This window comes from Hylobates moloch, unplaced genomic scaffold, assembly GCF_009828535.3.
Source record: "Hylobates moloch isolate HMO894 unplaced genomic scaffold, HMol_V3 SCAFFOLD_10, whole genome shotgun sequence".
In the NCBI taxonomy this organism is placed as follows: Eukaryota; Metazoa; Chordata; class Mammalia; order Primates; family Hylobatidae; genus Hylobates; species Hylobates moloch.
In genome coordinates, this window is record NW_026652285.1 from 59,846,087 (window position 1) to 59,874,085 (window position 27,999).

Consider the following 27,999-nt stretch of genomic DNA (forward strand, 5'->3'; position numbering starts at 1 on the left):
GTAATCCCAGCTACTTGGGAGGCTCAGGAAGGAGGATCACTTGAACCCGGGAGTCAGAGGTTGCAGTGAGCCGAGATCGCGGCATTGCACTCCAGCCTGGGCGACAGAGTGAGACGTCATCTCAGAAAAAAAAAAAAAAAAAAAAAGAGGTGGTGTGTTTGTTGATCAGCCCGTCTACTCATCTTCTGACATTTAGCACCTTCTTTTCCCTTCCCCAGGCCACTGTAGGCAGAAAATCAAATTGGGAGTCTGAGGAAACCTACTCTAATCATAGAAACATTCTTGTATTATTTGTGTTTCTCAAATCTCACTACTCAGAGTGGGAGCCGTGGACCAGCAACAGTAGCAGCAGTGCCTGGGAGCTTGCTAGAAACACAGAACGTCACTCCCCACCCCAGACTAATGAGAATCTGCATCTTGACAAGATCCCTGGCTGATGCCTGTACAGATTTACAGTTTGAAGAGCACTGGTCTAAAGGCAACAAATCATGAAGATTTTATTTCAAAAATCCAAGGGCCCTTGCGACCCTAGAGAATGCCACTTCACTTGAATAAAACCAGACCTGGGTGCCCTCTCTACCATGGGGGAATTGCCACTTTCACCCTCCTGAACTCTCTGCTTAAGACTCAGGTGTGTCCCTCTTGTCTCATCCTCCAGTGAGCTCCCACGACTGGAAGGGCCCGTGGGCAAGGACACAGGTCACGGGGCAACCTCTGCCCTCATGTGTGCCTCTCGTCTCTTGCTCATCTCTTCAGCACAAAACTGAGCATTTGCTGTGCATCAGGCCCTGGGGTGGCTCTCTGGCTATAGAGAAAAAGGAGGATTCCTGCCCTGGAGGGGCTCCCACTCTATGGGCTGATGCTGGATGGAGAGAGATGACAGGTAGCTGGTGAGTGGGAGGTCTTGAGACTCTCAGGCCCCAGGTGCCATCACTGACAGGCTGCTCATGACAGCCAACATCAGAAAGGCCAAACGTCCTGGGAGTAGGAATCCGTCTTCCTGGGGAAGGCTCCATCCATGCAGTATCTGTCACGTGCAAAGAGACAACTTCCAAGACACAGCGTGTGCACGTTGTATTGAATGTTAAAGAGAACGTAGGCTGCCGAGTGTGCTGTGTGCCATCTTGATGTATTATTCTCCTCCGCAAGTGTTTGTCTTTTTTTTTTTTTTCATTTATTTTCTCAGAAAGCAAAACTCACATCCAGGAAAATGACAGCATCAGGAGAGTCACTCAGTGTTCTCTCATGTTGCTCAGTCCTCGCACTTTCTTCAAGCAGCCCGGTGGGGAGAAAATATTGACAAGTTTCTGTCTCACTGCTTGGTGCCTACAATAGCACTGAGCAGGCCATAGCAGATTTAAAATTTCTGTCCTTCCGTCCCAGACTCAAACTAATGTCTCTGCTAACTAGGGGACATTAAAGGAGCCCAGACCAGCAGGTAAATTTTCATCAGTGATCCTTGAGGCTGGCCCTGGTCTGACCTGGTGCCCTGCATACCATGATTGCCCTGGTGATGGGCTCAGCCCTGCCACCTTCAACTGTCCATCTTAATGATGGACAGTACCGCAGGCAGCTCCAAACAGCCTCAGCTGCTGCATCTCCAACCCTCAGCTCCAGCCAGCATGTAGAACTGCCCTGGCTTGCCCATTCCTGCTCCGTTGGACCTTTCACTGGTAAAACAGGAGACCGGAGAAAGACCTGGGGAGGGGAATGGGGAAAAAAGCATCACTCCAAGTCAGTAAGTATGACTTCCTTAAGATGATGATGATTGCATCGTAAACCAGCTCATCGACATCTAACAGGGATGGGATGGTGGAAGGAGATTTGGGGGAGGAAGACTCTGCTGAGATGAGAATAAATCTGGAAACATCAAGGATAGAGAGCTGGGTTCAGGTAATTATGTGGTCCGCTAGGAACCTTAAACATAATTTTGAAAAGTTCAGTTGGAGTTCTAGTCTAAGCCTTTTAAAATAAGTTTACTATTTTTGAAAATCACTCAAGCAAAAGGTGTTCCTTGTTTTAAAATAAAATAAAAATTTAAATGATTAAACATTACTCAACTATCACTCAACACTTTTGTATATTATATCCTTCTACAATTTATGTATATAAAGACAAATAGAAATAGAGAATTATAGATCTGGAAACAGCATGAGATGGAATCATACTGCACATATTAGCTTGTATGTGCTATTTAGTTAATCCTATAATCATGAAAATCTTCTATAATATCATTGTAAATGACTGCATAGTTTTACATTGGTATATATACTATAGTTTTTGCAGCTGACTTGCTGTTATTGGATATTTAGGCTGTTTCTGTTTCTCTGCCTACATTTATCTATCTATCTGTCTATCTATCTATCTATCTATCTATCTATCATCTATTATCTATGTATGTATGTATATATGTATGTATGTATGTATGTATCTATCTACCTATTATCTATCTATCTATCTATCTATCTATCTATCATCTATCTATCTATCATCTATCTATCATCTATCATCTATCTATGTTTTACTAGGCTAAAGAGTATTAAACTCTTTTCTTATAGTTAAATCTTTGTATACATCCTCAACTATTTCCTCAGAATAAACACATAAATATATATAATTGCCTGGTTAGAAAGAATTTGCATTTTAGGAATTTTGAAGTATATTGCCAAGTCGTCTTCCAGAAAGCTTGGACCAATTTGTACTCTTGTGAGAAATATTTTCTCACTCTAACCAGTGGTTTTTGGGAGAAAAATTCCCACTGTGTTTTAAGGCAAACAATTGGATTTAACTTTTGTCAAAGTTCCACCAAGAATCCTTCTTGAATTCTCTTTCAATCATGTGTAACATAAAATCTGAGTCTCCAAGAGCCTGGGATCCAGAAGAAGGCATCTCAAAGACTGGCTCTCATTGTCTCCTATGTGCTTGAGGGGGTGAATTAGAAAGTGAGAACCCCGGCACCGCGGCCAGAGAGGCCACTGCACTGGTGCCTGGATGAGGGACACCGTGCCAACCGACTGCTGCTACCATCTCATTGCAGAGCCTGTGTATGCTGCCACAGAGAGCGTCACAGCTACTGGGAAGCAAGAAAAAGTCCGCCATATGTAAAGGAATAAAATAAACAGTGAGGAGGATCGACCTGAGCAATCAGGGCTGTGGCCCCCCAGAGTGGAAGAGACAAAAGGGTACTTTAGTTAAAAAAAAAAAAAAAAAACAACAACAACAACAAAAAAAAACACCTCTCAAAGAGATGCATTCACAGAACCTCTAAAAGGAATTTGAAAACTAAAATACGTGTTTGCAAGTTAAAACGTTTAATAGGAGAATTGTAAAGACAATAATCATGGCGAATGATTAAATATCTTGTAACAAAAAATGTAAATGAAGAAAAGGAAAAAAGGAAGGAAGGAAGGAGGGAAGGAAGGAAGGCAGGCAGGCAGGCAGGCAGGAAGGAAGGAAAAAAGAAAGCAATGAGGAAAACTGTAAGAGACTTGGACACTCAAGAAAATATTTTATGCAATAGTGAGTAATTTCAACAGAAAAAAAGAATAAAGAAGTCATAAAAAATTCATAAAAAAACATGAACTAAAGAAAACTTCCATTTTAAAATTGAAAGATCTTGGCAAGTGCCATGCATGATCAATAATAACATTAATGATAATAATAATATAGACCAGACCAGAGCTGGCCAATAGAACTTCTTACAGTGGTGAAAATGTTCTGTGCAGTTCAGTATGGTAGCCACCAGCCACACGGGCTATTGCTCACTTGAAATGACTGGTATGACGAAGAAACTGACTTTTAAATTTTACTTAGTTTAATTTATTAACATTCGCATTTAAATAGTCATATGTGGCTAGTCACTATCACATTGGACATCAGATCTAGACATTTCCTGGTGAAATTTCTTAAATATAAGCATTAAAGTAAAAGCTTATAAACTTGTGGGCTTTCGTATTCAAGGGAGGATACATTCTAAGACCCCCAGTGGATGCCTGACACTGTGGATAGTATATTATGTTTTTTCTTATACATACACACGATAAAGTTGATTTTATAAATTAGTCATAGTAAGGCATCAACAAAAATAACAGACAACAAAATAGAACAATTATAACAACATGCCAGCATCACTACTCTTGCGCTTTGAGGCCCTTATTTAGTTAAGATACAGGTTACTTGAGCACAAGCACTACGAGACCACAGCAGTTGATCTGATAAATGAGAGGGCTACTAAGCCACTAAAGGGTGGGTAACCATCCAGCGAAGATATACCAAATAATTCACGTCCTGGCAGGACGGAGGCGGACTGCGTGTAATTTCATCACCATACTCAGAACAGTGCACAAAACTTACAAATTGTTAAGTATAACAGTGTAACAAAACTTACAAGTTGTTAATTTCTGGAATTTCCTACTTAATATTTTTAGACCTCAGTTGACCACAGTTGATGGCAGGTAACTGAAACCTCAGAAAGTGAAACCAAGGATAAAGGAGGACTACTGTATAGAAAATCAGATTTGTATTAGACTTCTTATCTGAAACGCTGAAGATTAAAATAAATAGAAGAATTTACAAACTGTTAATAGAAAGCACTGATTGGAGGCGGGTCACGGTGGCTCACACCTGTAATCACAGCAGTTTGGGAGGCTGAGGCAGGCAGATCACTTGAGCTCAGGAGTTCCAGGCCAGCCTGGGCAACATAGTGAAACCCCATCTCCACAAAAAATATAAACATGAGCTGAGTGTGGTGGCACTTGCCTGTGGTCCCAGCTACTCTGGAGGCAGAAGTGGAAGGGTTGCTTGAGCCTGGAAGGTCGAGGCTGCACTGAGCTGTTATCATTCCACTGCACTCCAACCTGGGCAAGAGAGTGAGACCCTGTCTCAAAAAAAGAAAAGAAAGAAAAATCTAGATAAAGAACAATACAGTAGAGCAAAAGGGGTTATAAGTAAAGGATTAATAAAAATAAAACTTGAAATTAATGTAATATAAAAGATAAAACAGAAAAATAAAATAAAAATTTAGTTTTTTAAAAGGTAAATACTAGAATGGTAGGTAAAACAGATAGAAAACAAAAAATACAACATTAAGAATGAAAAATGAGGCATAACTATGGATACTAAATAAGAACTGTGTTTATACTTTATGCAACTCTGCAATAATACATTTGAAAAATATTAAAGTTGATGATTTTCTAACAAAAGATGAAGCAACAAAATTGGCTCAATGGTGTTAGAAAAAGAAACATAAAAATATTCTCAGTTCTGCGGATTTTCACAGCTAACATCCATCTTATATTCAAAGAATAGCTAATTCTTAGGTTTTAAAAATTTTTCTTGTCTATAGAAAGTTATAATTTCTTCAATTTATTTCAAATCTATTACAGTCTTAATATCAAAATTTGAGAATGGGTAGCACTGAAACAAAGACTATAGAACAATAAACCTATGAATAAAGTGACAGATTTTAAATAAGAAATTGGCAAATATAATCCAGCAAGACAGTAGAAGAATGACAATTACAGCATGACCCAGTAGGGTGTATTAGTCTGTTTTCATGCTGCTGATAAAAATATACTCAAGACTGGGTAACTAATAAAGGAAAAGAGGTTTAATGGACTCACAGTTCCACATGGCTGGGGAGGCCTCACAATCGTGGTGGAAGGTGAAAGGCACGTCTTACATGGCGGCAGACAGAAGGAAAATGAGAGACAAAGAAAAGGGGTTTCCCCTTACATAAAAAATATATATAGCCATCAGATCTAGAGAGACAGATTCACTACCACCAGAACAGTATGGGGAAACCACACCCATGAATCAATGATCTCTCACTGGGTCCCTCCCACAACATGTGGGAATTATGGGAGCTACAATTCAAGATGAGATTTGAGTAGGGACACAGCCAAAGCATATCATAGGGTTTATAACTGAAAGAACAGTTCACCATTAGAAAATCCAGAAACATAATTCCTAATTTAATCAAAGGAGAAAAACAAAATAATTGTATCAGTAGATTCTAAAGAAGCACTTGATAACATTTTGAAGACGTTCTTCATCAAAACTCTGCCTCAGCTCAGACAGAGGTAAACAGTAAAACAGAGACATCCTAAAGACTATGAGAAACACATTAAAATGCTTTAACTGTTTTTATTAAATCAAAGATAAGAGTGGGTGACCTATTATTTCACATAGTTCGAAGGTTCTAGCAAGATACATTATAATTAAAATTCCTCAAAATGATCTTCGTTTTCAGATAATGTATCCCTAGGAAATGTGAAAGATTATTTAAAAACCATTTAGAAGTGAGATTTTGAAAAGGTATATGTAGCTGTGTTTGTATACATAAACTCAAGAGTTCTTTCCCCGATATAGACATAACTGGTTAGAAAAAGGAATAGAAAAAATATCCCATTTGTAATAGACACAAAAACTATGAAATCATCAGTAATGATTTAATAACAATGAAAACTGTAAAACTTTATTGAAAGACTTAAAACAAGGTGGAAACAAATGGAGAAATACATCACTTTCCTGGAGGAGAGACTTAATATCTTAAGTCTCCTTTTTGCATGGATACACTAAAGTCATTTCCCATCAGAATCCCTCCTCTTTTTCTGTGGGGCTTTAGGAATTGGACTTCTTGATTTGAAGTATTTATGAAAGTACAAATGTGTAAGAATTTCCAATAAAAACTTGAAAAGGAGGAATAAGAAGGGGTGGCAGGGAGGATTTTGCCCAGCCAGATGTGAAAACATACTATAAACCTGCTGGATTCAACATAGTGAGGCAATGAAATTAGGGCGGGTGAAAGCTAAACAAGCCCCCAGGCTCGTTGGAGGAGGTAGGTAGGAGGAAAGCAAATGACAGGAGAAAGACATTACAAAGGGCTTTTCAAATTGGGGTGTATGAATATCTGTAGGGATCTGACAACTCCATCTGCAAACCTAAAATGTGTTTTGTTTTAAATTATAATAGCAAAAAAAAAAAAAACCAACAATCTTACTCTGGGTCAGCTGATCGACACCGATAGCTAAGGACTGCCACAAAATTTCTCTGCCATTTTTGCATTTACAATTAAGATTCATTTGCAAATTGCATTGGTGGTAAGCAGCACTGATTTAATAGCCCTGTGCTAGTAAGAACAGAGGTGGATTTAAAACACAGACGAAGTGTTTAACTTGAGTGCTAAATGCCAACACACACCAAACTGCTAAACCCTGGCCACCTTGATGGAGCAGAGAGTGACAGTGCAGCTGGATTTGGATGGGCCAGAGGAGACGCTGGCTTTATATTTATTACTGAGTCTACTGCAACAATCTCATAATGAGGTTGTACTTTGAAAGGAGAAGTCAATCAAGTCTATGTAGCTCAAAGGCCTAACTATCGAAGTGGGCGGACATTTTATGGCTCAGTGTGATAAGTACTATAACTTAGTGATGGATTGTTTTTGGTAGTGTGCATCATGGTATATGTGGGGGTGTGGAATGGTGGCCCCCAAAAAGATCGGTCTAGGTCCAAATCCCTGGACCCTAAGGATACTACTTTATTTGGAAAAAGGGTCTTTGCAGATGTAATCAATTAAAGATGTTGAGATGAGATCTTCCTGGATTTCCTGGGTGGGTCCTCAGTCCCAAGACAAATGTCCTGATAAGAGATAGGCAGACAGAGATTTGAGACATGCAGAGGAGTAGGTGATGTGAAGACAGAGGCAGAGATTAGAGTGATGCAGCCACAAGCCAAGGAATGCCTGGAGACAGAACCTGGAGGATGCGAGAAGTGGACTTTCCATCCCTGTAGGGAACATGGCCCTGCCAATGCCTTGATTTCAGAGTTCTGGACTTCCGAACTAAGGTAGAATACATTTCTGTTGTTTCAAGCCAGCCAGTTTGAGGAAATTTGTTACGGCAGTCACAGCAAACTAATATAGGAAGGTAACTTATATTTTTTCTGGAATGGTTCAGGCAGGCTTCACTAGAATTGTGGCTCTTGTAAGCTGCACCTAAAGGGGAAGTGGAAAAAGGAAGGAAGGCTACTCTGGGCAGGGAAGACAGCATGAGCAAAGGCACAGAGGCCTGAGGGGTTGGATTCGGTGTGGCTGGGTGTATTTAACAGGTGAGGTTGGGGATAAGCCGGAGGGTGAAATATCATGTTTTCTGCTGACTCTTTAGCTGAAGAAACTAATTCAGAAACAACTGAAGGATATTTCTAAGAGGACTGAGAAAATTCATGACAGAGACAGAAATCTGGTAAAATCTACCTTCAGTGTCATATTCACAAGGCAGGAAATTGCATCCCTGTAAAGCACCAAGAAAAAGAGAACTGAGAACAGACTCCTCGTATTCAAAATGCAGCAGCTTGTTGGGTCTTGAGGGCTCCCTTCACAGCCAGTTTGCTCACATTCCTAGGCGGACGGCTTGCTCTGGTATCCACGTAATCCCTGCCAGAATGGGAAGCCCCCAAGCTAGGTAGAAAACAAAATATTTTCACCATTTGACATGATAAAGCGTGTGGCTCTTGAGTAGAAGAACTGTCGCAACCATGGGAGTGTTCTGTCCCATCCACCCACTCCATCCCCTGTGGGAAACACATCTCCCCCAACCAGCACATCGAAGGTGGCCTGGACAGTGACAGAAGCCACCCCCTTTGATTTCTCTATGTGGACATGGCTTGCCACCGCCGTGGATTCCACCTCCTGCTCAGCAGTGTTTGTGGCAGCTGAGAGTACCTTCTCCTTGATACCCTTAGGAATACTCAAGTGGGGTGTTGCCTACTGAGGCCAAAAATGGATGTGCGCACATGCCAGGATCACTTGCAGATGTAGGGTTGAAAACATTTGTTTCACAGGACTGACACTATAAATAGGACGTGGATCAGCAGGAAGGCAGCAGTTTCCATGGGTGGCCTTGTCTCTATGACAGAGATATTTCCCAGAAGCTCGCACCAGTGGGGCTGGCTCTGGATCCAATGAAGCTGCCGTGTCATCACTGTGACATGGCTCACAACTGCTGGGGTGCCAAGCTCTTTCCCTCACTGCTCAAAGACACATCTGGAATCATCTCCAGAAACTTCTGTGACAGGCTGGGGGCCCTCATCCATTGGCGGCACACCATGCGTGTGACTGCACGAATGTGTATAGTGTGTATGTGTGTGTATATGTGTATGAGTGTGTGTGTATGTGGGTGTGTATACGTGTATAAGGGAGTGTGCGTCTGTGTATATGCGTGTCTGTGTGGGAGTGCATGACTGTAAATGAGTGTGTGTGAGTGCCTGAGTGTATGTCTGTGTGTGTGTGACTGAGTGTGCAGGTACATCTGTGTATGCGAGTGTGTATATGTGTGTGAATGTGTCTGTGTGAGAGAATGTGTGTCTGTTTATATGGTTGTCTGTGTGAGACAGTGTGTGACTATAAATGAGTGTACTTGTGTGTGTGAGTGCCTGAGTGTATGTCTGTGTGTGTGTGACTGAGTGTGCAGGTACATCTGTGTATGTGTGTGAGCATGTATGTGTGTGTGTGTCTGTGTGAGAGTGTGTGACTGTGCGGAATGTGTTTGTGTACATGAGTGTGTGTATGGGGGGGAGTATGTGAGTGTGAATACCTAAGTGTGTGGATGTGTCTGGGTCTGTGTGGGGAGAATATGGGTGTGAGAGTGTGTGACTGCGTGACTGCATATGTATGTGTGTTAGCGTGTGCATGAGTGTTTGTGTGTGTGGATATGTGCATGCTGCCCAGACTGGAGTGCAGTGGCACGACCTGGGCTCACTGCAACCTCCATCTCCCAGGATCAAGTGATCCTTGTGCCTCAGTAGCTAAGACTACAGGGGTGCACCACCACATCCAGCTAATTGTGTTGTATTTTTAGTAGAGACTTGGTTTCACCACATTGGCCAGACTGGTCTCGAACTCCTGACCTCAAGTGATCTGCCAACCTCTGCCTCCCGAAGTGCTGCAGTTATGGGCATGAGCCACCCCACCCAGCCCGGAGTGGGAGTTCTGTCCACCTCTGGGTGGGAGGCTGTGGCTCAGCTGCGTCTCACTTTCCCCCAAACTGAGGAAGAGGTTTCCTGCCTGCTGTTGGGCAGAACTGAAAACCTGAGGCTAGGAGAGTAAGGACGAGAAGAAGTTGGAGAGTGGGGATTCACCTGGTGGGTGACAAGGCATACAATGGAAGCCTGTGGTGGGAGGGGACAGCAGCAGCAGCTGCAGGAGGAGAGGCAGGACTCACCTTGCCCATGCAGGCCTGCAGGAGGAAGCAGGGGAGTGGGAAGGAGAGGGTCAGAGCCGAAGGGATTCTTCAGCTCCAGCAGCCCATGAACTGGCAAGAGGAAACAAAAGCAGAACAACAACACTTCTGTGGGACGAAAGGCTGGTGAAGCAGAGCGGTTGAAGGCTTGGTCTGGAAGCTGGTTATGATAAAACTTTCACATGATTGGGAAGAAACCCTGGGCCTCACTTGCTGTGTTCCCCAAACATTTGTTTCCCTTCCCGACTTGGAAATAAATGAAGGCACTGTGTGGGGTTCTCTGACATTCATTATCTCATAGTCAAGCCTCACAAATCTTAGGACCGTTTTACAAAAGGGGAGATTGGGGCTCATAGAGATGAAGTAACTTGCCGAGGGCATAGGGTAGGGTCATAAGCCCAAGTCTCGGGGACGTGCCTGGGCAATGGCAGAAAGTCTCTCTTGTGCTTTTCTTGGGTAGTAATGTAGATATTCTTGATGGCAAAGGGCATCTCCCTCCTCTTGTGACACAAACACCAAGTGCTTAATTTGTCTGGAAACTGTCATAGACACTAAAATCCACTGTCTCATTTGCTCGTCATGATCTTGCAAGTTAGCTATCATTACCCCATTATCTGAAGCAAACTGAAGGGACTTCTCCAAGGACACACAGCTATGTCATGCTGGAGCCAGGATTCAAACCCAAACCCATTTGATGCCCATGCTCTGGTCTACCGCGCTACCCTGCCTTCCTCATGGGAGAAAGGGCTCCTCCCACTGACTCCCTGCCCTCCTTTTGGCTCTGCCCACGAGAGGAGGTGCATTGCACCCATGCAACAATGCTCATTGCTCATTACTCATGGCCTCCCAGGCCTCCCAGGCCTCCCAGTGATTAAGCCCTTAGAACTTCCCTTCGGCTGCGGGTGACATCATTGCATAATTAAGGTGACTGTGATGCCCAACTGCGTGCACCAAACAAAGGTTCCTTGTTTTAATTTATCATCCCAGCTCTCCTTGTGCAAGACTGAGCTCCAACTGGTAATTAAGGGAGACAGTTTAACCTGGCTGAATGAGAGCAGGGCTTGGGGCAAAGTGGCAGAAGGGTGACCCAATGTCAACTCTTAATTTGATATGGTAATGAGGATACCAATAAAAGATAATAAGGAGTAGGCTTACCCCAGAAAGAGGAGAGCTCAACACTAATCTGAAGCTTTCCTTTTATGTAATTTTCTTGCCAAGTAGCTAAAAAGATTTTTTTTGTCTCCTTTTATTTCTCAGCTGACCCTTTAATGGAGCTACTACTGAGCAGTCACATGCCTTGAAGTTGGTCACTTTCTACCCAGAGCATCGTGTTAATGCACATAGATTCTGCAACACAGGCTACAAAGATTCAAAGACAGCTTTGCCATTTGCTAGCTTTGCGACCTCAAGCAAGTTACTGAAATTCCTGTCCCTCAGTTACTGCATCCATAAAAGGGCAGTTGCAATACTAGTATCTGCTTCATCAGGGTGTTGTGGGGGTGAAAGTGAATTAATATATGTTCGGTCTCGAGGTCAGTGCCTGGTGCATAAGCACTTTGTTTCTGTTATTACTGCCTTCAAAACTCTCTTCACTATCTGTGTACGACTTTCCAGCATCTTGCATAGATTAAGTGTTTAATAAATATCTCTTCGTGACATTTTCTGTCTTCCCCTCTTCCCTCTCTTTGTCCTTCTCTCTCCACAAATGGGGACCTCATTTCTACCTTCATACATAAAAGGAAATATGGAGCAGACCCATTAGTTTGCAAGTACAATGAGTTAGGAAGGGACTCACCCCTTGTGGGGTGCGGAGGCCAGGTGAACAGCAACTTGGAGTATGGGAGCCGGATAGAGAAGGTGGTTGGGGCATGGGCTTGTATTTAAAAAGCAGCTAACAGATGAGGTTTTCACTGTCTCTAGGAACTGACCAAGCCTGGGAGGAACAGTCCCTCCAGGGCCAGCAAGACTTCAGAGGTCAAAACATCAGAATGCAGAAAATGAAAGACATGATTTATATACTCTCTTGCTTTCTCCCCTTCTGAGAATGGTCAGTTACCTTAATATAACTTACATTCAGGAGACTCTCAAGGGAGGCTAAATTGTACAGCAAAGTTTGTTTTCCTTATTGAGCTGAGCTCCCTCGATCCCCCCATAGCTACCTGGCCAGGATGGGGACTCAGACCTCACCAGGGTCTGCCAGCTGGGGCCAGAGCAATGCCCTCGGGTGTCTCCTCGGAGAGGCATTCTTCACCTGCGTCTACCTGTCTAAATAATACCTCGCCCTTGGGGTGAACTGTAACCTGCCTCATCACTACCTTTCCCAGCTTCCCAACACTTTCGCAGTTACTTCCTTGTTTCCTCTCCTGAATTTCCAGACTATTTTTTCTATTCTTCTTCTTATTATTATTTTTATTCCAATAGTTTTTGGAGTACAGGTGATTTTTGTTACATGGATGAGTTCTTTAGTGGGGAATTCTGATATTTTAGTGCACCAGTCACCTCAGCAGTGTACATGGTAGGCATATGCCATCTTTTATCCCTCACCCCCCTTCCAACCTCCCACCCGTGAGTCCCCAAAGTCCATTATATCACTCTATGTTTTTGCATCCCCATAGCTTAGCTTCCACTTATAGTTGAGAACATACAATTTTCTATTTCTGAGTGACTTCATGTAGAATAATGGTCTCCAGCTCTATCCAAGTTTCACAAAATATGTTATTTCATTCCTTTTTTATGGCTGAGTAATATTCCATTATAACCACTCTGTCAATGGGCACTTAGGTTGGTTCCATATCCTTGCAATTGCAAACTTTGCTCTTATAAACATATGTGCGTGTGTCTTTTTCATATAATGACTTCTTTTCCTTTGGGTAGATACCTAGTAGTGAGATTTCTGGATCAAATGACAGTTCTACTTTTAGTTCTTTAAGGAATCTCCACACTGTTTTCCATAATGCTTATACTAGTTTACATTCCCACCAGCAGTGTAGAAGTGTTCCCTGATCACTGCATCCATGCCAACATTACTATTTTTTGATTTTTTGATTATGGCCATTCTTGCAGGAGTAAGGTGGTGTTACACTGTGGTTTTGATTTGCATTTCCCTGATGACTAGTGATGCTGAGCATTATTTTCATGTCTGTTGGCTGTTTGTATATGTTCTTTTGAGAAATATCTATTCATGTCCTTTGCCTATTTTTGATGGGATTATTTCCTTTTTTCCTTGCAGATTTGTTTGAGGTCCTTGTAGATTCTGGATACCAGTCCTTTGTCGGATGCATAGTTTGCAAATATTTTCTTCCACTCTGTGGATTTTCTGTTTACTTTGCTGATTATTTCTTTTGTGGTGCAGAAGCTTTTTAGTTTAATTGAGGTCCAATTTGTTATTATTATGATTTGCATTTGCTTTTGGGGTCTTATTCATGAATTCTTTGCCTAAGCCAATGTGCAGAAGAGTTCTCCCAATGTTATCTTCTAGAATTTTTATGGTTTCAGGTCTTATATTTAAGTCTTTGATCCATCTTGAGTTGATTTTTGTATAAGATGGAGGGGGCGGGATTTAGTTCCAAAAGACAGAGGAAGAGGAATTCCTCCCTAAATCATTCTATGAAGCCAGTATCACCCTAACAACAAAACCAGGAAAGGATATAACAACAACAACAACAACAAACTATAGACCAATATCCTTGATGAAAACAGATTCAAAAATCCTCAACAAAATACTATCTAATGAATCCAACAGCACATCAAGAAGATAATATATCATGATTAAGTGGGTTTCGCCCCAGGGATGCAGGGATGGTTTAACATATGGGAGTTAATAAAAGTGTTATGTCACATAAAGAAAATTAAAAATAAAAGCCATATGATAATCTCAATAGAAATGCAGAAAATGCATTTGATGAAATCCAACATCCCTTTATGATAAAAACCCTCAACAAAACAGACATATAAGGGACTTACCTCAAAGTAATAAAAGCCATGTATGACAGACTCACAGCCAACATCCTACTGAATGGGAAAAAGTTGAAAACATTCCCCCTGAGAACTGGAACAAGATAAGGAAGCCAACTTTCACTACTCCTATTCAACATAGTACTGAAAGGCCTAGCCAGGGAAATCAGGCAAGCAAAAGAGATAAAGGGCATCCAAATTGGAAAAGAGGAAAACTGTTGCTGTTCACTCATGATGTGATCGTATCCTCGAAAACCGTAAACACTCATCCTAAAGGCTCCAGATGTGATGAATGAATTCAGTAAAGTCTCAGGTTACAAAATCAATATATACAAACCAGTAGCACTGCTATACCTCAACAACGACCAATCTGAGAATTAAACCAAAAACTGAATCCCTTTTACAACAGCTGCAAAAAAATAAAATACTTAGGAATATACTTACCCAAGGAGGTGAAAGATCTCTACAAGGAAAACTACAAAACACTGCTGAAAGAAATCACAGATGACACAAACAAATGGATACATATCCCATGCTCATGGATAGGAAGAATCAATAATATGAAAATGACCATACTAGCCAAAGCAATCTACAGATTCAATGCAATTCCCATCAAAATTCCATCATGATTTTTCACAGAACAAGAAAAAACAATCCTAAAATTAATAGGAACCAAAAAAGAGCCCACCTAGCCAAAACAATACTAAGCAAAAAGAACAAATCTGGAGACATCATATTACCTGACTTCAAATTACACCCACAAGACTACAGTTACCAAAACAATATGGTACTGCTGTAAAAATAGGCACTTAGACCAATGGAACAAGATAGAGAACCCAGAAGTACAGCCAAATACTTACAGCTAACTGATCTTCGACAAAGCATACAAAAACAGAAATTGAGGAAAGGACACTCTATTCCATAAATGGTTCTGGGAAAACTAGTAAGCCACATGTAGTAGAATGGAACTAGGTCCCCATCTATTCTTCTTTTATGGAATTTTCACTTTCTGTCGTTTGGTATATATTGTGTATCTGCCTTTATCACCTTTAAAAAACATATGAGTACCCTGAGGACAGGGACTGAGCAATTGCACCTTACTCATTCTAGTGTTACTCTTTCCTTCTCTATATTCCTAGCATTCAGCATGGTGCTTGGTGCATGAGCATTTGATGAGCATTTATTGAGTAACAGAAACTTAATATTTTATGTTAGGTCCCCCAGAAGCTGACACTCAAGCAAGGATTCAGAGCAAGTTGTTGGTTTAAACAGTGATCCTAGGAAGCACTGGTAGAAGGGTGGAGAAGGAGAAGTGGAAGTTGTGGGGGCACTGTTTAGTGCGTGATAATGACTTGTTTACCACTGATGGCAACTCGGGCTCTATTTTACAGGTACTCTGTAGGACACAGCTCAAATTGGCCCATCTGGGTTATTTGTCCATATGCCACTGGAGGTGGGCTGCCCCTGGGCCAGTGAACTCCATGACACATGAGCAGAACAATGGCCAGAGCAGACCCTCCACAGGGTTCCAGATGGCTATGGCAAGAAATCAAGCCATTGACCTTGAGTGCCAGTGTGTTATGGGTGGGTACCTAGCCATCTGCTATACCTAAGTTGTAAAATCAAGGTTAAATAGCCACAGGTTCTAAAATCGAGATACCTGCAACTATCAGCCAAGAGGCAGAGAATAAAACAAGAACAGATTTAAAGTCATTTATCCATTTTACTGTTATTGTCTTGAGTTTCTCATGGGAAGGGGTCAGCTGACATCGAGAGTAGGTGGTTGACATCCTCATTGGCCCCTGCATTTTCTCACCCTATGCCTGGTTCCACAGCTGGGAACATCTGGGCTGCATCTCAAGGTAAGCTGTCCAGAAAGCTGTGGGATGGCCAAGATGTGCCTTGATTAAAGCGGGCTAGGGGGATATTCCAGCTGCTGTGACTTCAACTCCCGCTGGATAGCCCTGCCCTTACTCCAAGCAGCAATATTTCTCCAAGGTTGTTGCTTTCATCTTTTTCCCTTCACTCAAAGAAAGGGCACGTTTCCCCTTTGCAGAACGTGTTGATGACCATTTCCTCTTGGAAACATCTGTGCCTCTAGGCTCCAGGCTAGGTCTGCCTTTCCTATTTTGCCCCAAGTTCTCCCACTGCACAGAGGTAGGGGTCTCTTGGAGCCTTGGACCACATCATCCTGGTGGAGTGCAAAATAGGATAACTTCGAGTAAACTTAAAGCCAAAAGTAATCAAGATAATCTGGGCCCTTGACCTAGTTCAAGAGACCTACATTAAGAAGGCAGAGCAGCACACAGTGGGAATGGGGTGGAAAGTGGAGACTGTTGACACCAAACACTCCTGAGTCTGACTTGAGTGCAGATGTCATCACTTAGCTCAATGCACGAAAGTATCCAAGCAAAGTTCCATACTTTAGACATTCTTGAATTTGGCAATTTTTATTTTATATTTTTGGACACTCTTCTGGAATAATCTGTCAATTAACATATACCAGATTTGCTTTGTTTTTTTTTCCTTTAGCAAAATCCTACAAAAATGTTTCCCAAACCCTTCAGTTCCCCAGAGTTTTCTAGTAATCACAAGCAGACCTCCCCATGTGTCGGCCGACTGTGGTGTTCCCTAGCATTCCACCGGCACCGCAAGTTTGAGTACTCCTCTGGGACAAAGGCTTCCGTCATGCTCTGGCCAGGATCCTGCACTGACAGAGCCAGGTACATCTGTAGAGTTGACAAGGGTATTTTTTAGAAACACAGCAAATTGATTCTGGATTATGTTTTAAGTACAGTAATGAGGTTAAAAGAAAGAAGAGCAGACAAAACAGGTACCACAGATTAGAAAAGAGAATGATGTCACAAGAATACTGGTTTACAAGCTCAGAAACCTAGGTCTCATCCCAAAATGCTAATAAATATCAATGCCACCTTCGAAAAATTCGTCAACATTGCTGGCTTCACTTTCCTCCTCAATTACCGAATGGGGCGTTAGACCATATTCCAACTCTAAAATTGTTAAGAATACATAGATTTTCAAAATACATAATATAGATGTCTTCATACACTTTGGAGAAAAAAAAAGTGCCTTATGTGATAAATAGATACTAAGTAGAGTGGAAATCAAGTAGTACATGGGAAGAAACTGCACAGGGAAGCTATCTCACTGTTCGGTGATCCCATCTCTCAAATTGAATAATTGCATAGTTTTATAAATGGTTTATATTAGCAATACCTTGAAATAGAAAATACTGGTTTTTTTGAATCATCATTTAAAGATTTTTCTTCTCATTCTTTCAGGTGTCAGAATAACAACTTCAATTTTATTATGAATCTCTTGTTTGTCAGGTGTCACGTTACAGTAATCACTAATTCACACACCAATCCAATGGAGTAGTTGTTCTTATGCCCCTTCTTCTGACGAAGAAATTAAGCTTTGAAGAGGTTAAAGAGCTTTCCCAAGTCACACAGCTGATAAGTGTCAGGGTTGGGATCTGGAACCAGACATCTGACCATAGTGATGACTTCTGTCCATTCATCACCAGCGCCATCCTGGTGATACTGAGAAAAATACTCTGAAATTCACTTGACTTCTCTCCAATGTACTTAATGCTGTGAAAAGGACTTTCAGAAAGGGTAAAGACTGAGAAGCTACCTTTGTCTTCAGAAGAATTCTAGGGGTACAGGCTGTGTGAGTTATGGGTAAGGTCAGCGTAATATCCCCAACAAGACGGGAGGTTCTAGCTTGTTGGAGTGCGTGTTCTCTCTCCTTGTTATCTACTCTAACACAGATAGCTCCTCTGAACAACAAAAGAGTCATCTTCTCAAGGTCTTTTACCTTAAGACTTAAGCTTCATCACATTTCATTGATTTAACTCCTCTCTTTTGCGTTTGGCTTGCCAAGATTCCAAAAACAAGTTTTGCTGTGTCACCAGATTGGTAATTATGGAACTCAAGTTTTCATGGTTTTGTCTGAAGCTAGAAACAGAATTAGGCAATTCCAAAATGACCATCGGACACCAGATTCTATTCCCAGCCCCTCCTGGAGCCAGGGGAGAATGATGCAATTTGCCAAGTCTCAAATCCATCCCACACGGCCAGCCTGAAAATGCATCCTGACTCAGGCTTTTTCTTGTTTTAATTTGTTTATTTGTGATGGGGACTTGCTGCTTCTAGGAGGGTCTCATTTAAAAAAAAATCTCAGAAGACATCAAAAAGTTCTGACAAAACAACATCTTGATGATTTAAGTGTAAATATGTCAGAGACATATGGTTTCTATTATTCGTGAAATAACACATGGGTTTAAAAATCAAGGGGAAAAGTGTTGGTAAAACACATTGAGGACTTGGCTAAATGTTTTTTAAAGGCCAGTTCTGAAGCCTCAAGGGGGAACCACACTGTGGGGAACAAATCCAGGCTCCCAGCCCCTCCCTTGTTTGTCTCTTTTCTTGATCAGAGATGGCACATGTGTTGTCACCAGAGCACTGATGCATCTGCCACCACAATGACATTTATCCAGCAAATTGTATTTTGATGGACAAGTCTAGGTCCTGATTTAATCCCTGTTGTTTGCTAGCAATGGTAGTTTGAGGCAAGTTAATGGATCTGAAAAATGGAAAAATATAGCTCACAGAATTATTGTGAGCATCTGTGTTAATATATGTCAATTGCCTGGCACATAGTAGATGCTTAACAAGAGGCAGCTTTTAACAATAATCATTGTTCACTTGAAAAGTGGTAATAGGAAGGGTGGGTAAGGGAACCTAGGACCAGAACTGTTTCTGGAGTATGAAGAATCCATAGGATCACATGAGATCCTCTAACCCCCTCTCTACCCAAAGATACAACCAGTGGGGGAAGAGGGAAACTGTACCAGCTGTTGCTAAATGCAAACAAAAAACAAGAAAGAGCACAAATCTGGGAGGTCATAATAAACTCAGTCTCTGTTGACCAACTCACCAAGGTACTTGTTGTTCAAGGCACACTTTTAAAAGGTTTTTGTAATTTAAGGATATTTATTCAAATCTGATAATATTTGGATTAAGTTTTTTAAGTCAATGAATTTTGACCGCTTTATTGAGTTATGATTGACTTACCAAAAAATGACACATCTTTAAAGTGTATAATTTGATAAGGTTTGACATATGTATATACCTGTGAGACCATCACCACAGTTAACATACTAAACATACTAAATCCATCACCCCAAAAGTTTTCTTATGTCTCTTTGTAATTCCCTTCACCCCACACCTCCATACAACCACCAAAGTGCCTTCTGTCACTATAGATTGGTTTGCATTTTCTAGAATTTTATATAAATGAAAAGATATAATATTTACCTTTTTGTCTGATTTCTTTCACTCAACATCATACTTGAGATGTATCCTCTTTTGTACATAACAGTTGCTCATTTATTTTCATTACAAAGTAGTATTCCATTATGTAGATATAGCACAACTTATCATTGTTGATGGCCATTGAGATTGTTTCTGGTTTTGTTTCTTTACTATGAAAAACAAATCTTCTGTAAACATTTGCATATAAATTCTTATCTTTTCTTTTCTCATGGTAAGTACCTAGGAATGCAGTAGCTAGAAATTTTGTTTGGTGTATGTTTAACTTTTTAAGAAACTGCCAAACTGTTTTCTAAAGTGGTTGTAGCATTTTACATTCCCAACTGCAGCACATTTGAGATCCAGTTGTTACTCGTCCTTGCCCACATTTGATGTGGCAGTCTTTGTAAGTTTAGACATTTTAACAGATGTATAGTGTCATCTCATTGTGGTTTTAATTTTCATTTCCGTAGTGACTAGTGGTGCTGGCAATCTTTTTATGTGCTTACTTATCATTTCTATGTCTTCTTTGATGAAGTATAATTTTAAATCTTTTGCTTATTTTGAGTTCTTTGTTTTCTTATTATTAAGTTCACAGTGTGTTTATACTTTATGGATATAATTCCTTTATCAGATCTATAATTTGCAAATATTTCCTCCTGATCTGTGGCTTGTCTTTTTATTCTCTTAATAATATCTTTCAAGGAGCAGAAGTTGTAAATTTTGATGAAGTTCATTATATGTTTTTTTATTTTATGTTTTGTGCTTTTAGTGTTGTAGTTAAGTAATCTTCACCTAACCAGAAGTTGCAAAGATTTCTCCTACATTTCTTTCTAGAAGTTTTATGTCTTACCCTTAGGTCTATGTTCTATTTTGAGCTAACTTTTGTATATGGAGTAAAACTTGGTTCAAGGTTTATTTGTTTTGTTTCATTTTTGCATGTGGTTATCCAGTTGACTTAGCATAGTTTGTTTAAAAGATTATCCTTTCTCCACTGAATTGCCTTTGTACCTATGTCAAAAATCAGTTAATCATATGTGTATGTAGGTCTATTTCTGGACTCTTTTGTTTCATGTTATATTTGTCTATGTTGACACCAATACCACATTTTCTTGATTACTATAGCTTTATAGTAAGCTTTATATTAATCACACTGCCTCACTTCATGTAGCTTTATAACTAGGACCTTCCCACATTGTGTTTCCTTTGCCCAACCTGAAGAATTGTCACATAAAGCATATAGCTTTCTATGAAGTGAGGCAGTGTGATTACTCCAACTTTATTCTTTTTCAAAATAATTTGGGTTGTTTGAAGTCCTTTGCATTTCCATATTAATTTTAGACTCAGCTTGCCAATTTCTACCAAAAGAACAGCCTGCTAGGTTATTGATTAAGATTACAATCTGGGGAGAAATGACATTTTAAAAGTAGTGTGTCTTCTGACTCATGAACAAGGTATACCTCTCCACTTATTTGAGTCTTCTTTAATTTCTCTCAGCAATTTATTTCAACCTATAGGTCTTTCACATCTTTTGTCAAATTTATCCCTAAGTATTTAATATTGTGATGTTATTATAAATTGCATTTATTTAAATTATAATTTCTGATTTCTCATTGTTGGTATTTAGCAACACAATTGACTTTTATATATTGACTTTATTCTGTAATCTTGGTAAACTCACTAATTAATTTTAGTAGATTCCATAATGTTTTCTACATAAATGTTCATGTTGTCTATGCATGAAGACGGTTTTACTTTTTCCTTTCTAATCTGGATGTCATTTAAAAATTTTCTCGCCTTGTTGTACTGACTAAAAAATCTCCAATATGATGTTGAATAGAAGTAGCGAGAGTGAACGTCTTTGCCTTGTTCATAGTTATAAGGAGAAAGAATTCAATTTTTCTCCACTAAGAATAATGTTAGCTATAGGTTTTTTTGTAGATGTCTTTTGTCAGGCTAAGGCTATTCTTTTATATTCCTAGTTTTTATGAATTTTTATCAGAATTTGATGTTGAGTTTTGTCAAAACCATTGAGATGATTGTATGGTTTTCTTTTTCAGTCTGTTAGTAGAGTGTTTTACGTTGTTTGACTTTCTAATGTTAAACCATTTTAGCATTCTTGCCATGATACAATATCTCTGTTGGGTTCAGTTTGCTAAAGTTTGCTAATAATATTTGCATCTGTATTTATGAGGGACATTAATCTATATTTTTTTTCTTATAAGGTTTTTGTTTGGTTTTGGTATTAGTGTACTGCTTCCCTCATAGACTGAGTTGTAAAGTATTCCCTCCTCTTCAGTTTTCTAGAAGAATTTGTGTTGAATTCATATTACTTATTTCTTAAATGCTTGGTAGAATTTGCTAGTGAAGCCATCTGGGCCTGGAATTTTATTTGTTGTAAGTTTTTAAGTTACAAATTTCTTAATACATATACGAATTCCTTAATACATATAGTATAGGGCCTTCAGGTTAACTATTTATCTTAAATGAACTTTGGTAATTTGTGAGATTCATGAAATGTTTCCATTTTATGTAAGTTCTAGAATTTATCCTCCTAAAGTTATTGATAATATTTCATTACTATCATTTTAATATATGTGTAATTTGTAATGATGTTGCCTCCCTCGTTCATAATATTGGTAATTTGTATCTTTTCTCATTTTTGTCCTGATCGGGGTAGCTAGAGGTTTGTCAGTTTTAATAATCTTCTTAAAGAACCACAGAACCAACTCTTGATTTTATTGATTTTCTCAAGGTGAAAGGTCAGGTCATTGATTTGAGACTTTCTTCTTTTCTAATAAAGGCATTTTGGTGCTATACATGTCCCTCTATGTACTGCTTTAGCTTCATTCTACAAATTGTTCCATATGTTATATTTTCATTTCATTTAGTTTAAAATATTTTCTAAATATTTTTATTTCCCTTTTAATTTTGATAGTGGGACTAAGGAAGAGAGATTGGAAGACAGTGTTTCTTTTAATTAAGCCTCTACCATTAGAAACATCCTCTGAAGTTGTCTAATGTCTTTTACCAAAAAGTTGATTGAATCTTTTCAGTCCTTCTGTTTTTTGGTATCACCGATCTTAATATTTCTGGTCAGATATAAATGTTATTTCAGTATGAGGTACGGTTAATATGGCATATTGAATTAAATTAGATGGAATAAAGATGTGGAGAAGTTTATCAGGGAAAAAATAACACTGAGGCCCAGGAATCCTTCATGGGGAAACAAAAAATATCTGCAATCAGAAGAACAAAGGAAAAGAGACTGTTAGTGAATAACATATACCAAAGAGTCTGCCAATGAACCTCAAATTGCTAGGAACTTCTCACACATGTTTTCTTTGCCCAACCTGAAGAATTCCTGAGTTGATGATGTGTGAGTGCTCCTCATATAGGCATTCTGTGACCTGCTTCATTTGCTCTTTTCATATTGTGTTTGCTCTTGTACATTCAGTTTCAATTAAGAAAGGGAGTGAGGAGGCTGTATACTGCCAGCTTAGCCCTGTAAATATTTGCAGTGTTTATGACAGATGTTTTCCTGTTATGAAGGAATCTGACCTTCATTAAAAATCTGGAACTTTTAAAATGCAGTGGCAAAACATCACAAACAATAGCAGGGTTTGCTGGTGATTTTCATATATTTCAAGACGCAGAGTCTTACTTGAAGAAACCAGTAATTATCACGACTATTAACTATTTGTTAGGAAAGTGGTCAGAGGGTAGAAAAGAACCACAGTTTCTCTTTTGTGGCCCTAATCATCATCCTACTCCAGCATTCTGCAAGATGGGCTATTTAATACTATCATTTCATAAACCAACAATATGGCTTTCCTTATATCTAGTGAAGTATTCTTCTTCCTGATGTTTGGAATACAAATTAAAGCATACACAAATAACCCTAAATATCAAGTTTATGTGTTTCTCATAATTTTTACCATTAAAGTGATATAAATGTGTGACATATGAAAAACTGCATAAAAATACCATGAAAAAAACATAATACAAGTTTTAGAGTTTTTCAACTGACCACACCATTTCCCTCAATGAATGGGTTAAGACAATCTGAGTTTCACTAGGTCCACTAACTTCTTTTAGCTTGAGGCTTATGGGCTTGGATTTACCCACTTGGCTGACATATTGCCTTCTTTAGGATTATTGGGATTTGGATTCACCATGACTTCTGTTTGCAGGGGGAAAAAAGTATGTATGACATTGTTGTTCCTCAGGATTGCCAGAACGGGAATGTGCAAATTGTAGAAACCGTATGCACGTGGACACAACGTATGTTACTTGCGTTGTAGACCCAGGAAAAGAAAACTAGAGTGCTGTGACCAAGGACCATCTAGAAAATTAACTCTGAGCAAGAAAAGTAAGTCACAGAAAGGAACGTACAATATGAAACCATTTCTGTGTTTTTAAAACTCTCAGAACAATACCATAATTAGTTTATGGAAACATACATATGTGGTTAAAACAAAAACAGAAACAAAAAAATGTACTCAACAGTTCTCAAGATTGTCTTCTTCTGGGAAACTAGAGAAAGGAATAGAATTGGGTAGGCTAAAAAAGGTAATTCAACTTTATCTAAAGTTTCACTTCTTTAAAAAATTTGATGAAATATCAATATAAATTATTTATAGTTATTTATTTTATATATTATTTATTTGTTTATACTTATATAGGTTGTGGGAACACAGATTATTTTCCATTCTCTATTTTCTCTGTCTTTTAAATATTTTATAATTAAAATTCTAAAAAGAAATTTATATTCCCTGACATGGAAAATTCTCCCTTGTTAATGGAAAAAGTGATTATAGAAAAAGATATATTTTCTGTTACAATTTATGAAAAAGATGAATATAGAATTATATATTCATATATATTATAATTACATATATACAATGAAATTATGTTTATAATTACTTATAATATATACAGTTATATATTATGCATACAGTTATATATAATAGATAATATATATTCAATTTATATATAAAAATGTATAATTCTAAACATAATTACATATATAAGTAACTATATAATTATATATTACATAATATATATTATATAATTAAATATATTATAAATATATAAAATATGTAATTAAATGTATATAATGAATACATATAATTATAAATACACACAAGAAGTTGACTATACAGCAAGTTGTTTTTTGTAGTTATGTGCTGGCAAGAAAGTGGAATTGTGTGAGGGGTATGGGTAAAGGGGTAGCTTCACTTTTTTTACTTTGTATGCTTACTTAATTTTATTAAATGCACATGATTCATCTATTGCTTTATAAATAAAAAAATGAAAAGACGAACCTGTGTTCTTTCTACGAAAACAAAGAATAACAACACTAGCAATGTCTACATATTTCATAGTCTTCAGAGCTGTATCCCTCTGCAGAATTGCAGGAATTTCACTCAAACTCAGTTTTCTCTAGATCACAAAGACCTGTATTTCTCACTCCAAGACCCCAAATAAAGGCCAAGGTAACCTTATCTCATTGGCTATTCCTCAGGGGAGGAGATAATTGATAATACTGAGAACCCAATCAGAATAAACCAGCCAGAGCACAGGGGAAGAGTGGAAAAGACACTGCTTTAGGGTCAGTTAGTGTCCCCAAAGCCATTTGAAGGCACTGGGTCCCCATGACTGGACACAATGTTCTAACAGAATTTCAGAAGTTTGCAAAAGCCTCAGAGGTTATAGGACTATATTCTTGCTACATAGGATGCCCTTTGACTTCACTTCCATCCCTAATTCCGAATCCTTTAGGTTGATTGTCTCAGCCATCTGTCTGGTAAGACCCCAACCCTCTCTTTCCTGTGCTCCTGGCCACCAGGGCAGAGGTGGCCAGAGGATATCAGCTTCAAAGCTGTGGGCCAGGTGCTCTCCCTGCAGGTGGATGGGGCCTCAGCACTGCCCCGTCTGCCCCCGTGTGACTCCTGTCATGGTGCTCTCTCCTGTCCTGGGTGATGATTTTAAACTTTCCCCTCAGCAGCTGCCCTCAACTACTTCACAGAGAAAAGACAAGACACTGGCCAATCACTCCTCTGTGTCCCAAAAGCAAATTAGAAACCTATCTGCATTTGGGCCCACAGTGTCCTCTGTCTCTCTTTCTGCTGTGGCCTATCCCTCCACTTGTGCCTCCCAACCCCATCCCCATCCACCAATCTAAGAAAGTTTTTCTACCAGGTGTCTCTTCTGTTACCTGTATCTTCAATATCTTTCTCTCTATCCCCATCAGCATTTAAACACACTCAAATCTCTGACAAAAAGATCTACCTTCAGTCTCATTCACCTCCATCTGAACTTTCTCTGAATGTCTACGTGTATGTTCCTCCATCTTGCTGCTTGCCCTACTCAGAAACCATGGGCTCTCTACCAAGCACCTCTTTTGCCCCCAGCTCTTCTCACCCCACCCTCTTCTGTCCCCTTAGCCTCTTCCAAGGAAGACTGTACCCTTGATCATTCTTTGTCATCTTTGAAGGTACAGGGTGGGTCTCTGACTTTATTATTGTGGTTGATGGTGGCGCCTAGTTGCCTTTCATTGGTCAACATTGAGAGCTGCGTGTGTTACCTCAGAAGCAAGCTCACCTGGAAAAAAAAGACTTAATTTTCTACTGGACACTAGTAGTCTCACATTATAAAAGTAAAGCCTGAATTCTGCCTTTGAACATGACTTTGACCATCCTCATTGTGAAATAATAATCCTGGCCTTATTCTAAGGCACACTGAGTTGCTCCTGAGCACATGCCAACTGATCCTCAAATATCAACCTTGACAGAAGGCTTCTCTGAGGTAATGGATAGCTCATCTAGCTCCCTGCATTATATCCCTCTTCTTAATCTGTACTGTAGTGTAATTAATTGTTTGCGAGTCTAGCTCCTCCATCAGGTAGTGAATAGGACCATTTCTTCATGGCCATTGTCTAGGCCTTGGAGTGGTGGAGGACTTACTGAAAATTGCCCAGTAATTAGAGCTTGTCATTAGACAAATCTGAATTCAAATTCCTCCCCTTTTACTGACTAGTTGTATAATTCTTGGCAAAGCACTAGCTTCCCTGAATCTCAGTTTTCTCATCTGTAAATTGAGAGAGGAATAAATCCCATTTTAAAGGCTGTCGTATGGTGTTTAATCCACAGTAAATGTCTGAAAAATAATAGCTATCATTAACTATTGTGTCCGTTATGACCAGTAGACACACAACAGAATTAAGGCCAATGTGTAACCTTGTGATGCTGCCTTTAATTTCCCTGTGGGGGAAATAGGTGTTTCTTCAGAGGTTTCATTTGAGGTACTGTATAAATGTCCCATAGTCTGAGATCCTGTCATACGTCAACTTAATCTCTGTTATCTGATCATATATTGAACAAAACTTTAGCATAACCGACCTCTATGTCTTCCTCTTGCAAATGTCTCTTTGGAAGAAAGAATTTGTCATGCCCAGCAATTCCATGGCTATGTAACAGAAGACCTCAGTTCAGCTCCAGTGGGAGACCAGGGGAGGGCTTTGGGGAAGTTGTGGGTTTAAAGCATCCTAGAATGAACAGAAATATCATCTGGAGAACAAATTTTCTCTCCTCCCACTCTTTTCTTGCCTTTCTTTTTCTTTTATTTGGTTTTTGATGTGTATGAGAGAATAAAAAGAATAAAGGAGAAAGGCAGAAAAAAGAAATGTAGAGTTTCTTTGAAGGTCCTCAGAAGCAAATCCCCTAATTTCTGGGTTGGGGTGGGATCGCATTACCCTCATCAGTGAGCAGGCACATGGTGCTCTCTAGACAAGGATCTCCTCACACGGCCAGGGTGAGCATGCGGTCCAGGGTCAGGGGCTGTCAAAAGAAAATGACCCTGTGTCACAGTGGCCTGTGGCCCTACAGCCGGGAGAAATTTGAGGAAAGTGGCTCTCACACTATTGAATTGTGCAGATTAAGAAGTTTTTTTAATGAAAAAAAAATGTAAGCACAATAGATGTCTAGAAAATTTGAGGGTTTTATGAAAGTTTAAAGCAATTGCTATCTACTCTTGCTACTATTTTACAAAAGGAAAAACATTTTAACACCAAATATGAAGTAAGGATTTATATTGGAATATAAGAAATATAGGAAAGTCCTTTCCAGAAAACAAAAATTTTAATTTCAAACTTACAGATCTTTCTTCACCTATCTTTCGTCTAGCTATCTAGTTATTGTCTATCTACCTAAATGCTTATCTGTATGATCCTATAGCAGTTTTTTCCTCTATTCTTTGTGGACCTTTCATTATGAATTAGCACCAGTCCTCAGAGCAGGATCCTAGAACCATGCTTAGGAAGTTACCTATTATAACAGCTTTAATTTACAGATGAATATTCTGTAACACAGAGATTAAGTGACAAGTCTCTTATGGTTTTACAGCTAATAGCAGCTCAGACCTACAGCCCATTCTTAAATTCCTATTATTAAACCAAATGTTACCTCCTT